The sequence below is a fragment of the Bufo bufo genome, chromosome 2 (assembly GCF_905171765.1).
Source record: "Bufo bufo chromosome 2, aBufBuf1.1, whole genome shotgun sequence".
Lineage (NCBI taxonomy): Eukaryota > Metazoa > Chordata > Amphibia > Anura > Bufonidae > Bufo > Bufo bufo.
Window position 1 is genome coordinate 212,390,365 of NC_053390.1, and position 15,377 is coordinate 212,405,741.

Consider the following 15,377-nt stretch of genomic DNA (forward strand, 5'->3'; position numbering starts at 1 on the left):
AAAGCCAAAAACTGAGGAGAAAGGGGGTTGGGGGGCTGTTGGCCACTGCGCTACCAATGAATATAATAAACCCCTTGATACAAATGTACACTGCCTCAGTGACTGGGCACGGCGATCCTGCCGAACTCCATGAATTAACCCCTCCGGTGTGGCACCTGAGGGGTTAATTGACACGGTTCGGCGGGATCCCTGTCATTGAGGCCGCCTACAAAAAATATACTAATTTCCCGTATAAAATATATAAACAATAAAAAAACACATTACGTATCGCCACATCCAAAAAAGTCAGAACTATTACAATATGAAAAAAATCTCGTATGCGGTGGACGCCGAACAAAAGACAAATGATTTGCCATTTTTGTTACACATATAGTATGGAAAAATATCTTTATTAAACATAATCATATCAACTCAACATTATACAGAAAATATACAGTATAAAATCCGCGGGTGAGGGCAATAGAGCAAGAATCACACTCACACACACAAATACTATAGACCTATTTTACATATGCAAATAATATATGCACACCAACAGGTAACGCATAATAAAGTCCTAATGCTATAGGGTATAATGCAGTCATCTACGGCCGGTTCAGCAGAGAAAGTCCAATACTCATCTCACAGCCAGGGCACACCCAGGTTCCCCCATAAGATATGGTCCAAACTCAGTGGCTCCAACTTGGGGAAACCTAGTAAGTGCCACTAACAGCAGTCAGAGTGACATGGACCAGGGATGCTCAACCTGCGGCCCTCCAGCTGTTGTAAAACTACAACAGCTGCTGGGCCGCAGGTTGAGCATGCCTGACATGGACAATCACCACCCAACACAGACAAACGATATACTGATCCTGGTATCCATGGGGAGGGAAAAGGCAGAGGACTCCCTGACGTACGTTTCGTCTTAGGGCTCTTTCACACTTGCGTTGTCCGGATCCGGCGTGTACTCCACTTGCCGGAATTACACTCCGGATCCGGAAAAACGCAAGTGTACTGAAAGCATTTGGAGACGGAACCGTCTTCAAAATGCTTTCAGTGTTACTATGGCACCCAGGACGCTATTAAAGTCCTGGTTGCCATAGTAGGAGCGGGGAGCGGGGGAGCAGTATACTTACAGTCCGTGCGGCTCCCGGGGCGCTCCAGAATGACGTCAGAGCGCCCCATGCGCATGGATGACGTGTCCAATGCGATCACATGATCCATGCGCTTGGGGCACCCTGACGTCACTCTGGAGCGCCCCGGGAGCCGCACGGACGGTAAGTATGCTGCTCACCCGCTCCCCGCTACACTTTACCATGGCTGCCAGGACTTTAGCGTCCCGGCAGCCATGGTAACCATTCAGAAAAAGCTAAATGTCGGCTCCGGCAATGCGCCGAAACGACGTTTATCTTAAGGCCGGATCCGAATCAATGCCTTTCAATGGGCATTAATTCCGGATCCGGCCTTACGGCAAGTGTTCCGGATTTTTGGCCGGAGCAAAAAGCGCAGCATGCTGCGGTATTTTCTCCGGCCAAAAAACTTCCGTTCCGGAACTGAAGACATCCTGATGCATCCTGAACGGATTTCACTCCATTCAGAATGCATGGGGATAATCCTGATCAGGATTCTTCCGGCATAGAGCCCCGACGACGGAACTCTATGCCGGAAGAAAAGAACGCAGGTGTGAAAGAGCCCTTAGCTTTATCGAAGGGCATTCCCTGTGTAGTTCCGACGACACAGCTTGTGAAAATGACTGATCATTGGGGGTGTTTAATAGGATAGGTCATCAATAGTTAAAATAATGGAAGCATTAAAGATGTTTTCCAGGACTTAACAACATAACTTTTCACCATGGACACCAAAGGATTTCCGAGTTATATCCAGGATATAAATAAAATTCATATTCTATGTTTGGTTGGAAATGCACATTTTTATAAAAAATAAAAAAAATCTCCAGATTATTTATTCAGCTACCTAGACCCAAGCATTATTGTATTTAGGGGACCTATTAGTATATTTTTGTACTAAAAAATAAAATTTTACTAATGTTTATGGTATTTCTATGTAATTCACTTACATGTTCTGCAAATCGGTATGCTGTACCATCATGCTACGTATGATGTATGCGATTGTGTGCTGCTTCATAGCTTGTGCTCCGTTGCAGTACATTGTATGTATGTTGATGATGATTAGGGATGAGCGAATCGACTTCAGATGAAACATCCGAAGTCGATTTGCATAATACTTCGTTTGAATACTGTACGGAGCAAGCGCTCCGTAGAATACTAGAATGTATTGGCTCATCTGAGCCAATGCATTCTAATACTGTACGGAGCACTCGCTTCATACAGTATTCAAATGAAGTATTATGCGAATCGACTTCGGATGTTTCATCCGTAGTCGATTCGCTCATCCCTAATGATGATCAATTGTTAATTAAGTATTTAAAAAAAAATTAAAAAATTTGTATAACCTTGATCGAACATTTAATTGAGGAATAAGGCAATAAAGAATATACCCCCAAATTTTTTTTTACAGGTATTATGGTCGAAGGGGCATCATAAAGGGAGTCTGACAGCTACAGTAAGCACAATGCTTAGTAGGAAGGCCTATTTTTTTCTCATCTTGCAATCCAAAGAAAATTTGAAAAACAAGCTCAAGCAGAAACCGCACTATAGCTTAGGGTTTGCAGGATCACGTTGGGCAGAAAAAAGTATGTGTACAATACAGGCAGGAACCACTATGTCATTGTGGTTAGTTTGAGACTAACTTTAACCTGTTACTGCTCCATGCTGTAAATATTTGTCATGGGAATATGCAGTTCCTGCAAACTGATATAAGTTCATGTTGTAGTGAGTAAAGGCTGTATTGTACATCAGTCACTCCAATCGAACACCTGGTATTGGAAATAACTTTGATCCTGGACAGTTATCCCTTATTGATGCTGTCCATTGCATCTAAGTGGTTAGACAGGAGGGAGTGGACTCCCTGTCACCCTATCAACCTCCTCCACTATGTAATTGCGAGATGCCTATGGATTATTATGGCAGCTAGGGGCCTAATGAAGGTACTCAGGTCTGCGATCTTAGTATACCTTTTATGGTCTAAGAGATTCAGGTTAACTCTATATCAAATATTAGTTTTGCGCCACTAAAGAGGATATTTTAACTACAGTGTGTGTGTGTGTGTGTGTGTATGTGTATATGTGTGTATATATATATATATATATATATATATATATATATATATATATACTTAAAATGAAAACAAAAATCTTTTAGTGATTCTTTTAAAACAGTAAATAGTGGCTAATCTTGCCAATAATATGTAATACAGTGGGTGAATGAATCATCCGTCTGCAGAACCGTGTCTCCGGTTTGATTACTGCAACCTGCTGATATCACACTCTCTCCCCCCAACAATTGGTAGGGGTATAGTCCCAATATTTGGTACTATACCCCTATATTCCCTTCAAAATGGCCTATAGTCCCCCTGAGCTTAGCTTGCAGCTCACTGGGGTAGGGCTCTAGACTAGGGAGATACCAATATACTGACTACATACAAAAAACCCTTTCTACTACCTATTGCCCTCCCTATTCTAAGACAGCTGGCTACAAGTGCTAGTTCCCTACTTGGCGTCCCTACTAGATGCGTTTCTTAAGCTGCACATGCCAGCCTTTCATCAGGAGTGTAAACACGTGGGAACAGGACAAACATAGACAGATGCTGCACACTACTGATGAGCGTGCAGCGATGCATAGCCTCCGGCACTAAGACTGCCGTAGCGCGGCCGCCTCTTGCCACTAATTAAATGCAGATAGCCATGCCTCCCATGGGTGGAGCTACCGGACAGTCCGTCCAATCAGACAATGGGGGCGTAGAGCATGCCTCTCCTTCGGTCACTCAATACAGCGCTGGGTCCCAGGGATAAGAATTAATAATTGTAGAAGTGAGTATAATGCGGCCAAAACTTGCCATAGCGAGGGAACATCATACTAGATTAAATGACCGGATTACCAACATAGAGGTGGTGGAGAGAATTGCTAAATATGTGCAGATGCCGCCACACGATCGCGACATGTTGCGCTGACATGCATTATGTAGCGCTGGTATGCAAAAATAGATACCTGACAAAATAACTCTAGAATGCCTGCATTTGAGTTGGCACTATGTATACTGGTTAGTAATGCCGATATTTTAAACGTGGCCATAACCAGTATAGAGGTACATATACCCTGGCACCGTGGTGACAACTTACCGATGTCAGGGGTAGATTGTATAATAAGACCATTAGTGGCACACAAATCGCAGGAGGGGATGGAGCGGTCGCTATGTATGGACATGTACCCGCTGCACAATTCTAGTGAGTGTGGGGGGTAGGACTATGAGGACAGAGTTGTATAAAACACGTATGAGGTATGAATTCGTTCAGACCTTGCGGTTTCAGGATATAAAGTCTAAACGTCCATTCTGCCTCTTTCCGTAGAAACCGGTTGTCAATGTCCCCTCCTCTTCCGGATTCCTTAATGTGTTCAATCCCCTGAAAACTGATGCAGTTCTCTTTTTCTGCATGATGTATTAACACGTTATGTGCCACTGGGGTGTCCTCTTTTTTGGTGATATTGGAAAGGTGTTCCCCTATTTGCCTTCTAAATTCCCTCTTTGTTTTTCCCACATATTGTTTGAGGCAGATGCAGGTCGCCACATATACTACGCCTATAGTTTTACAGTTGATAAAAGATCTTATCCTATAGTTGCTTCCTGTCACTGAGCTGGTCACTGTTGCCTTTCTTAATTGCTCTACATGCGACACAGTTCCCGCATCTGAACATGCCACATGGTCTTTGTGGGAGCCAGGTTTCCTCGATAGCGGTTTTAAATGCACTATGGACCAGTTTGTCTCTCTGGTTGCTTCCTCTCCGGTATGTGATGAGCGGGTATTCTCCCACGTCCGGATCGGATCTTAGAATTGACCATGAGTCCTGAAGGATAGCCCGTACTTCTTGGTGTGCTATATCAAAAGTGCCAATAATCCTTTAACTGTGACCGCCACATTGCCCGTCCCTTTAATAGTGCCCGCCCCTTTAACAGTGACTTCCATTGTGCCTGCCCCTTTAACAGTGACTTCCACAGTACTGTAGAGGTCACTATTATGGAGGAAACTGTTGATATCTTTTTACGACACACGGAAACTTTAAATAAAATAGATGAAATATACCTGTGTGAAGCCGTTTTCTTTCTGCTAGTGTGTGTGTGTGTGTATGTATGTATATATATATATATATATATATATATATATATATATATATACACACTCACCTAAAGAATTATTAGGAACACCATACTAATACGGTGTTGGACCCCCTTTTGCATTCAGAACGTCCTTAATTCTACGTGGCATTGATTCAACAAGGTGCTGATAGCATTCTTTAGAAAGGGCACGAAGCTCCCGTTCCACCACATCCCAAAGATGCTCTATTGGGTTGAGATCTGGTGACTGTGGGGGCCATTTTAGTACAGTGAACAGTGAACTCATTGTCATGTTCAAGAAACCAATTTGAAATGATTTGAGCTTTGTGACATGGTGCATTATCCTGCTGGAAGTAGCCATCAGAGGATGGATACATGTTCATTCTGTTTACGCCAAATTCGGACTCTACCATTTTAATGTCTCAACAGAAATCGAGACTCATCAGACCAGGCAACATTTTTCCAGTCTTCAACAGTCGAATTTTGGTGAGCTCGTGCAAATTGTAGCCTCTCTTTCCTATTTGTAGTGGAGATGAGTGGTACCCGGTGGGGTCTTCTGCTGTTGTAGCCCATCCGCCTCAAGGTTGTGCGTGTTGTGGCTTCATAAATGCTTTGCTGCATACCTCTGTTGTAACGAGTGGTTATTTCAGTCAACGTTGCTCTCCTATCAGCTTGAATCAGTCGGCCCATTCTCCTCTGACCTCTAGCATCCACAAGGCATTTTTGCCCACAGGACTGCCGCATACTGGATGTTTTTCCCTTTTCACACCATTCTTTGTAAACTCTAGAAATGGTTGTGCGTGAAAATCCCAGTAACTGAGCAGATTTTGAAATACACAGACCGGCCCGTCTGGCACCAACAACCATGCAACGCTCAAAATTGTTTAAATCACCTTTCTTTCCCATTCTGACATTCAGTTTGGAGTTCAGGAGATTGTCTTGACCAGGACCACCCCCCTAAATGCATTGAAGCAACTGCCATGTGATTGGTTGACTAGATAATTGCATTAATGAGAAATAGAACAGGTGTTCCTAATAATTCTGTATATTGAGACTAGCAGAAGGACCTGGCTTCGCATGGGTATATTTAATCTATTTCATTTAATGTTTCTGGGTGTTGTTAAAACAGATCGACAGTATCCCCCATAACAGTGACCTCTACAGCACCCCACCCTACTGTCTGCTGAGATGTGAATCTAATCCTATCCTGTGTGATACTGTCTGCTGAGCTGTGTATCTAATCCTATCCTGTGTGATACTGTCTGCTGAGCTGTAGAAAGAGAGAATCCAGCTTCTTGTGGAGTAAAAAATAGTTCTTTATTGGCTCATCATAAAAAAAATCCACCAAAATCACAGGAAAAAGGTGTAGTAACGTGTTTCGGGCTACAGAATCCAGCCCTTCATCAAGACATAACACACATATTAAAACCATTCCTTTTTATGTAGCACAAGGTCCAACCCCCTCTAATCAGCAAAGTGTCCGCACCTGGAGCCTGGAATGGGAACCATTCAGCGGTCCAGGGGAGGAGATCAATATTACAGGTGATGCATACATACACATAATGAACATATCTTAGGCCACCTTCACACCTACGTTAGGTGCGGATCCGTATGCCATCTGCACAGACGGATCCGCACCTATAAATGCAAACAATGTCATCCGTTCAGAACGGATCCGTCTGCATTCTGTGTAAAAAAGTTTAAGTCCAATGGTTAGTCAGACTGATCCGTCCTGACCCCACACCTAAAGTCAAACAGTGGACGGATCCGCCCGCAACCGCACCATATTGAGTCAACGTCAAACGGATCCGTCCCCACCGACCCACACTGCAAGTCAGGACGGATCCGTCTGGCTCCTCATGGCCAGGCGGACACCAAAATGCTGCAAGCAGCGCCTCCAGAGCGGAATGAAGGCGGAACGGAGACAAATTGATGCACTCTGAACGGATCCGCATCCATCCAGAATGCATTGGGGCCAAACCAATCCGCCAGGGGCCGCCCGTGAGAGCCCCGATATGGACCCCACAGGTGGACACCGAAACGCTAGTGCGAAAGTAGCCCTAGTTGTATTGCAGAGTAAGGTCATGTTTCCTATTTAACCCCTTTGGCATGCAGGTATCAAGTGAAAACAACCAAAAGGTTTCCCTGCTAAGGAGTTTTTGTCTGCGGTCCCCTCCTCTTATGGGCAATGAAACCACTTCAATCCCCTGTGCACTAAACGCAGATGCGTCACCTCTGTGAACAGTGGCGAAGTGGAAAGTCGCTTCCGATACATTGCGAGTCTGAAAATGAGGAATATCACTAAGATGTTTTCTGATACGTATTTTCAGCTCATTTACAGTGCATCCAACATATTGGACTTTACAGATTCTGCATGTAATAACGTACACCACAAACTCCGTATTACAGTTGATATATTGTTTTAGAGTATATCTGTTGTTATTCACTGTAGATGTAACCTCCTTAGTGACACACATGTATCGGCAGAAAATGCATTTCTTACTTCCACATTTATTATTGCCAGTGGTTTTTGGCCAGGAACATGCCCGAGGAATGGTATCAGTAAACAGGCTGGGGCTGAGTTTTTTTCCCACCGTAGGTGCTTTCTTGGATATACACCTGATACCCGCAGACACCACATCTCTCCATTTCTCATCGTAATTGAGGACAGGGAGATGTTTACGGATAATTCTGCATATGTGTGGATATTCTCTACTGTAGTTAGTAATAAAAACAGTAGGTTTTTTGTCCTCCTCAGCAAGGTCTTCACTTTTTTGACATCTATAGGATTTTTTCAAGGTCTGAGGAAAGATCAGAGATTCCCTATCTTTCAATCTGGCAAACTCAACGCCTTTATTAATGTTCTGGAGTGTATAGCCTCTGCTCAGGAGTCTCTGTGTAATAATCTCTGTTTCTTTTAAGAACAACCCCTCTGTAGAGCAGTTACGTCTACCTCTAATCATTTCCCCCTTTGGTATGTTATTTATGACATGCGGTGGGCGGCAGGAGGAGGCAAGAAGAATGGTGTTCCCAGATGTCTTTTTTTCTAAAGGTACAGGTAGTGACCAATCCCTCAGAGAGGTCCGATTCCAAATGTAAATCAAGAAAATCAATTTTAGCTGAATCGCTAATATAAGTAAGTTTGATGGAATCTGTACAGTTATTAAGATACTTGATGCACTGGGTCACCTTATACTCCCCCCCCCCCCCCCCCCCTTCGCCAAACCCACAGCACATCCTCTATAGAACGTCCATACCATTTAATAGAGCCAGCAAAGGGGTTGTCATCAAGAAACAGAAAATGTCGCTCCCACAACGCCATGTATATGTTTGCAATAGATGGTGAGTGTTTGGCCCCCATTGAAACACCCGACATTTGGAGATATAATTTCTTTACGTTCAATAGGAAATACTGTCTCATCAGAAAATCCACACATATGCACAAGAAATCCTGCAGTTCCACAGTATAGTCGCTATAGTGCGTCGGAAACCATTTAAGAGCCACAATGGCTGAATCCTGAGGAATGTTAGTATATAGTGCGGTAATATCAGCCTCAACCCAAATATATTCTTCACTCCACTTAAAGTTATAAAAATTCTGAAGCACTGTGCGACTATCCTTCAGATAACCAGGCATCAAAGGTATCAGTGGCTGTAGCAGGGAATCGGTCCATTCCGATAGTCTCTCAGAATAGGACCCGATGCCTGCCACAATCGGACGCATAGGGGGTGGGGAACCCGGTTTATGCACTTTTGGAAGTGCGTGAAAGATTGGTGTGGTCGCATGTTCCACATAAATATACTCCACTTCTTTTTTTGGATAAAATTTCCAATCTTTCACCCTCCAACAGAATGTTGTAAAGCTTCTCTTGATAAGGGAGGAGCGGATTGGAATCTAACAGCAGATAGGTGTTCTTGTCATTCAACATATTTAGAACTTGTTCCTTATATACACTGCTGTCTAAGATTACCACGCTCCTCCCTTATCAGCCTTACGGATCACAATCTCCTGCATATCATGTAAAGCCTGCAAAGCATTCATTTCCTCCCTGGTGAGATTGTTACATTTTTGCTTGGACCTGTTTTTCTGTTTTAGAGTACACAGATCCTTCTCTATTAACTCCTGGAATTTGTCAAGGGCCACAGAACGAGACTGTATTGGGTAAAAACCCTTGTTTAATACCCTGAATGTTTCAGAGACATTTTGTAATTGTGAGTTCTCTGCCCTCTGACAAGGTTCCTGAAGAGATGAAACACTGGATAATGCATAGATGTATCACTAAGGCCTCTTTCACACTTGCGTTGTCCGGATCCGTCGTGCACTCCATTTGCCGGAGGTGCCCGCCGGATCCGTAACACCGCAAGTGAACTGAAAGCATTTGAAGACAGATCCGTCTTCAAAATGCGTTCAGTGTTACTATGGCACCCAGGACGCTATTAAAGTCCTGGCTGCCATAGTAGTAGTGGGGAGCAGTATACTTACCGTCCGTGCGGCTCCCGGGGCGCTCCAGAATGACGTCAGAGCGCCCCATGCGCATGGATGACGTGATCCATGCGACACGTCATCCATGAGCGTGGGGCGCCCTGACGTCACTCTGAAGCGCCCCGGGAGCCGCACGGACGGCAAGTATACTCCTCCCTCGCTCCCCACTACACTTTACCATGGCAAACAGGACTTTAGCGTCCTGGCAGCCATGGTAACCATTCAGAAAAAGCTAAATGTCGGATCCGGTAATGCGCCGAAATGACGTTTAGCTTAAGGCCGGATCCTGATTAATGCCTTTCAATGGGCATTAATTCCGGATCCGGCCTTGCGGCAAGTGTTCAGGATTTTTGACCGGAGCAAAAAGCGCAGCATGCTGCGGTATTTTCTCCGGCCAAAAAACGTTCCGTTCCGGAACTGAAGACATCCTGATGCATCCTGAACGGATTTCTCTCCATTCAGAATGCATGGGGATAATCCTGATCAGGATTCTTCCGGCATAGAGCCCCGACAACGGAATCCTATGCCGGAACAGAACAACGCAAGTGTGAAAGGGGCCTTAAGGTAGGGACTGTCTGCAACATTGTTTGATATATTGAGCCTGTGTTCACATTCATTATTGTATGACCTATTTGACCCGTGTTTACATTCATTATTGTGTCACCTGTTTGGCCTGTATTCACACTCATCGTGTCTTTACTGGATGAGAAATGTTTTTTTAAAGTGAGATTTCTAGCAAGACGATTGATATCAATGATCGTGTGATACAGGTCAAAACTGCAGGACGGAGAGAAAGAAAAACCCCCTCCTGAATGGGGGAGATGGGCACTGAGGATAGGTTGATTACCTGAATGTCATCATAAGCTATTTCCGGCGAGTAGGATATCGCCGATTTTTTACGGTGCTTTCTCCCCGCCCTGCGTTTTTTTCCGGCTCCTTGTGAGTGGAATCATCATGCGTTTTATGCGGGGTCCCTGTATCGGAACCATTAGTTTCATCTGTAGCAGACTCCGCCGAGTCCATGTCCGTGGAGCTAAATGAAACACGTGAACTGCGTCTCCACCCCTATTGCGGTTCATTTTCTTAATTGAGCGTGGAACACCATTTTTACTATTAGACCAAGTGAAAACTGTGTCTGCTGAGCTGTGTATTTAATCCTATCCTGTGTGATACTGTTTGCTGAACTGTGTATCTAATGCCTGCTGAGCTGTGTATCTAATCCTATCTTGTGTAATACTGTCTGCTGAGCTGTGTATCTAATCCTATGTGATACTGTCTGCTGAGCTGTGTATCTAATCCTATCCTGTGTGATACTGTTTGCTGAACTGTGTATCTAATGCCTGCTGAGCTTTGTATCTAATCCTATTCTGTGTGATACTGTCTGCTGAGCTGTGTATCTAATCCTATCCTGTGTGATACTGTCTGCTGAGCTGTATATTTAATTTCCTATCTTGTGTAATACTGTCTACTGAGCTGTGTATCTAATCCTATCCTGTGTGATACTGCCTGCTGAGCTGTGTATCTAATAATGACACGTCATATGACTGAATATTTAACCGCCTCCGGACCGCCTAACGCAGGATCGCGTTCCGGAGGCGGCAGCCTGGCGCAGAGTCACGCATATATGCGTCATCTCGCGAGACGCGAGATTTCCTGTGAACGCGCGCACACAGGATCGGAAGGTAAGAGAGTGGATCTCCAGCCTGCCAGCGGCGATCGTTCGCTGGCAGGCTGGAGATGCAATTTTTTTTAACCCCTAACAGGTATATTAGACGCTGTTTTGATAACAGCGTCTAATATACCTGCTACCTGGTCCTCTGGTGGTCCCTTTTGTTTGGATCGACCACCAGAGGACACAGGTAGCTCAGTAAAGTAGCACCAAACACCACTACACTACACCCCCCCCGTCACTTATTAACCCCTTATGAACCACTGATCACCCCATATAGACTCCCTGATCACCCCCCTGTCATTGATCACTCCCCTGTCAGGGTCCATTCAGACGTCCGCATGATTTTTACGGATCCACTGATACATGGATCGGATCCGCAAAACACATACGGACATCTGAATGGAGCCTTATAGGTGGGTGATCAATGACAGGGGGGTGATCACCCCATATAGACTCCCTGATCACCCCCCTGTCATTGATCACCCCCCTGTAAGGCTCCATTCAGACATTTTTTTTGGCCCAAGTTAGCAGAAATATATATTTTTTTTCTTACAAAAACTCATATTCCACTAACTTGTGTCAAAAAATAAAATCTCACATGAACTCACCATACCCCTCACGGAATCCAAATGCGTAAAATTTTTAGACATTTATATTCCAGACTTCTTCTCACGCTTTAGGGCCCCTAGAATGCCAGGGCAGTATAAATACCCCACATGTGACCCCATTTCGGAAAGAAGACACCCCCAGGTATTCCGTGAGGGGCATATTGAGTCCATGAAAGATTGAAATTTTTGTCCCAAGTTAGCGGAAAGGGAGACTTTTTGAGAATTTTTTTTTTTTTATCAATTTCCGCTAACTTGTGCAAAAAAAATAATAATTCTATGAACTCGCCATGCCCCTCATTAAATACCTTGGGGTGTCTTCTTTTCAAAATGGGGTCACATGTGGGGTATTTATACTGCCCTGGCATTTTAGGGGCCCTAAAGCATGAGAAGAAGTCTGGGATCCAAATGTCTAAAAATGCCCTCATAAAAGGAATGTGGGCCCCTTTGCGCATCTAGGCTGCAAAAAAGTGTCACACATCTGGTATCGCCGTACTCAGGAGAAGTTGGGCAATGTGTTTTGGGGTGTCATTTTACATATACCCATGCTGGGTGAGATAAATATCTTGGTCAAATGCCAACTTTGTATAAAAAATGGGAAAAGTTGTCTTTTGCCGAGATATTTCTCTCACCCAGCATGAGTATATGTAAAAAGACACCCCAAAACACATTGCCCAACTTCTCCTGAATACGGCGATACCACATGTGTGACACTTTTTTGCAGCCTAGGTGGGCAAAGGGGCCCACATTCCAAAGAGCACCTTTAGGAATTCACAGGTCATTTACCTACTTACCACACATTAGGGCCCCTGGAAAATGCCAGGGCAGTATAACTACCCCACAAGTGACCCCATTTTGGAAAGAAGACACCCCAAGGTATTCCGTGAGGGGCATGGAGAGTTCCTAGAATTTTATATTTTTTGTCACAAGTTAGCGGAAAATTATGATTTTTTTTTTTTTCTTACAAAGTCTCATATTCCACTAATTTGTGACAAAAAATTAAAACTTCTATGAACTCACTATGCCCATCAGCGAATACCTTGGGGTGTCTTCTTTCCAAAATGGGGTCACTTGTGGGGTAGTTATACTGCCCTGGCATTCTAGGGGCCCAAATGTGTGGTAAGTAGTTTGAAATCAAAATGTGTAAAAAATGGCCGGTGAAATCCGAAAGGTGCTCTTTGGAATGTGGGCCCCTTTGCCCACCTAGGCTGCAAAAAAGTGTCACACATGTGGTATCTCCGTACTCAGGAGAAGTTGGGCAATGTGTTTTGGGGTGTCATTTTGCATATACCCATGCTGGGTAATAGAAATATCTTGGCAAAAGACAACTTTTCCAATTTTTTTTATACAAAGTTGGCATTTGACCAAGATATTTATCTCACCCAGCATGGGTATATGTAAAATGACACCCCAAAACACATTGCCCAACTTCTCCTGAGTACAGCGATACCACATGTGTGACACTTTTTTGCAGCCTAGGTGGGCAAAGGGGCCCACATTCCAAAGAGCACCTTTCGGATTTCACCGGCCATTTTTTACACATTTTGATTTCAAACTACTTACCACACATTTGGGCCCCTAGAATGCCAGGGCAGTATAACTACCCCACAAGTGACCCCATTTTGGAAAGACACCCCAAGGTATTCGCTGATGGGCATAGTGAGTTCTTAGAAGTTTTTATTTTTTGTCACAAGTTAGTGGAATGAGACTTTGTAAGAAAAAAAAAAAAAATCATTTTCCACTAACTTGTGACAAAAAATAAAAAGTTCTATGAACTCACTATGCCCATCAGCGAATACCTTAGGGTGTCTACTTTCCGAAATGGGGTCATTTGTGGGGTGTTTGTACTGTCTGGGCATTGTAGAACCTCAGGAAACATGACAGGTGCTCAGAAAGTCAGAGCTGCTTCAAAAAGCAGAAATTCACATTTTTGTACCATAGTTTGTAAACGCTATAACTTTTACCCAAACCATTTTTTTTTTTTACCCAAACATTTTTTTTTTATCAAAGACATGTAGAACAATAAATTTAGAGAAAAATTTATATATGGATGTCGTTTTTTTTGCAAAATTTTACAACTGAAAGTGAAAAATGTTATTTTTTTGCAAAAAAATCATTACATTTCGATTAATAACAAAAAAAGTAAAAATGTCAGCAGCAATGAAATACCACCAAATCAAAGCTCTATTAGTGAGAAGAAAAGGAGGTAAAATTCATTTGGGTGGTAAGTTGCATGACCGAGCAATAAACGGTGAAAGTAGTATACAGTCATGTGAAAAAATTAGGACACCCTTTGAAAGCATGTGGTTTTTTGTAACATTTTTAATAAATGGTTATTTCATCTCCGTTTCAACAATACAGAGAGATTAAAGTAATCCAACTAAACAAAGAAAACTGAAGAAAAGTCTTTTCAAGATCTTCTGTAAATGTCATTCTACAAAAATGCCTATTCTAACTGAGGAAAAAGATAGGACACCCTCACATGTATTCCCTCTTAAATTGGCTCAGATCTCACACAGGTATATCACACCAGGTGCACATAATTAGTAGATCGTTACTCTGCATGTTGAATGAGGCTTGCCCTATTTAAACCTCAGACATTTAGTTTGGTGTGCTCCTGACTGTTGAAGTGAGAGTGAGCACCATGGTGAGAGCAAAAGAGCTGTCAGAGGACTTCAGAAAAAAGATTGTAGCAGCCTATGAGTCTGGGAAGGGATTTAAAAAGATCTCAAAAGATTTTGAAATCAGCCATTCCACTGTCCGGAAGATAGTCTACAAGTGGAGGGCTTTCAAAACAACTGCCAACATGCCCAGGACTGGTCGCCCCAGCAAGTTCACCCCAAGAGCAGACCGCAAGATGCTAAAAGAGGTCTCCAAAAACCCTAAAGTGTCATCTCGAGAACTACAGCAGGCTCTGGCTACTGTTGATGTAGAAGTACATGCCTCTACAATCAGAAAGAGACTGTACAAGTTTAACTTGCATGGGAGGTGTGCAAGGAGGAAACCTTTGCTTTCCAAGAGAAACATCGAGGCCAGACTGACATTTGCCAGAGATAAAGTTGACAAAGACCAGGACTTCTGGAATAATGTTCTTTGGACAGATGAGTCCAAAATTGAATTATTTGGACACAACAGCAGAGGACATGTTTGGCGTAAACCAAACACAGCATTCCAAGAAAAGAACCTCATACCAACTGTGAAGCATGGAGGTGGAAGTGTCATGGTTTGGGGCTGCTTTGCTGCAGCAGGACCTGGTCAGCTCACCATCATAGAATCCACGATGAATTCTACTGTGTATCAGAAGGTGCTTGAAGAACATGTGAGACCATCAGTTAGAAAATTAAAGCTGAAGCGGAACTGGACCATGCAACATGACAATGACCCAAAA

General features: G+C 43.5%; 1 protein-coding gene across 1 annotated transcript in view; it reads left to right on the top strand.

Annotated features, from left to right (window-relative positions):
- Window positions 1–14,959, top strand: part of P2RX4 (purinergic receptor P2X 4) — a 126,173-nt gene extending 111,214 nt beyond the window's left edge. The window contains exon 13 of the transcript XR_005776149.1: window positions 14,949–14,959. The gene's annotated coding sequence lies outside the window, so the exon portion shown is untranslated. The remainder of the gene's footprint in view (window positions 1–14,948) is intronic.
- The last annotated feature ends 418 nt before the right edge of the window (window positions 14,960–15,377 follow it).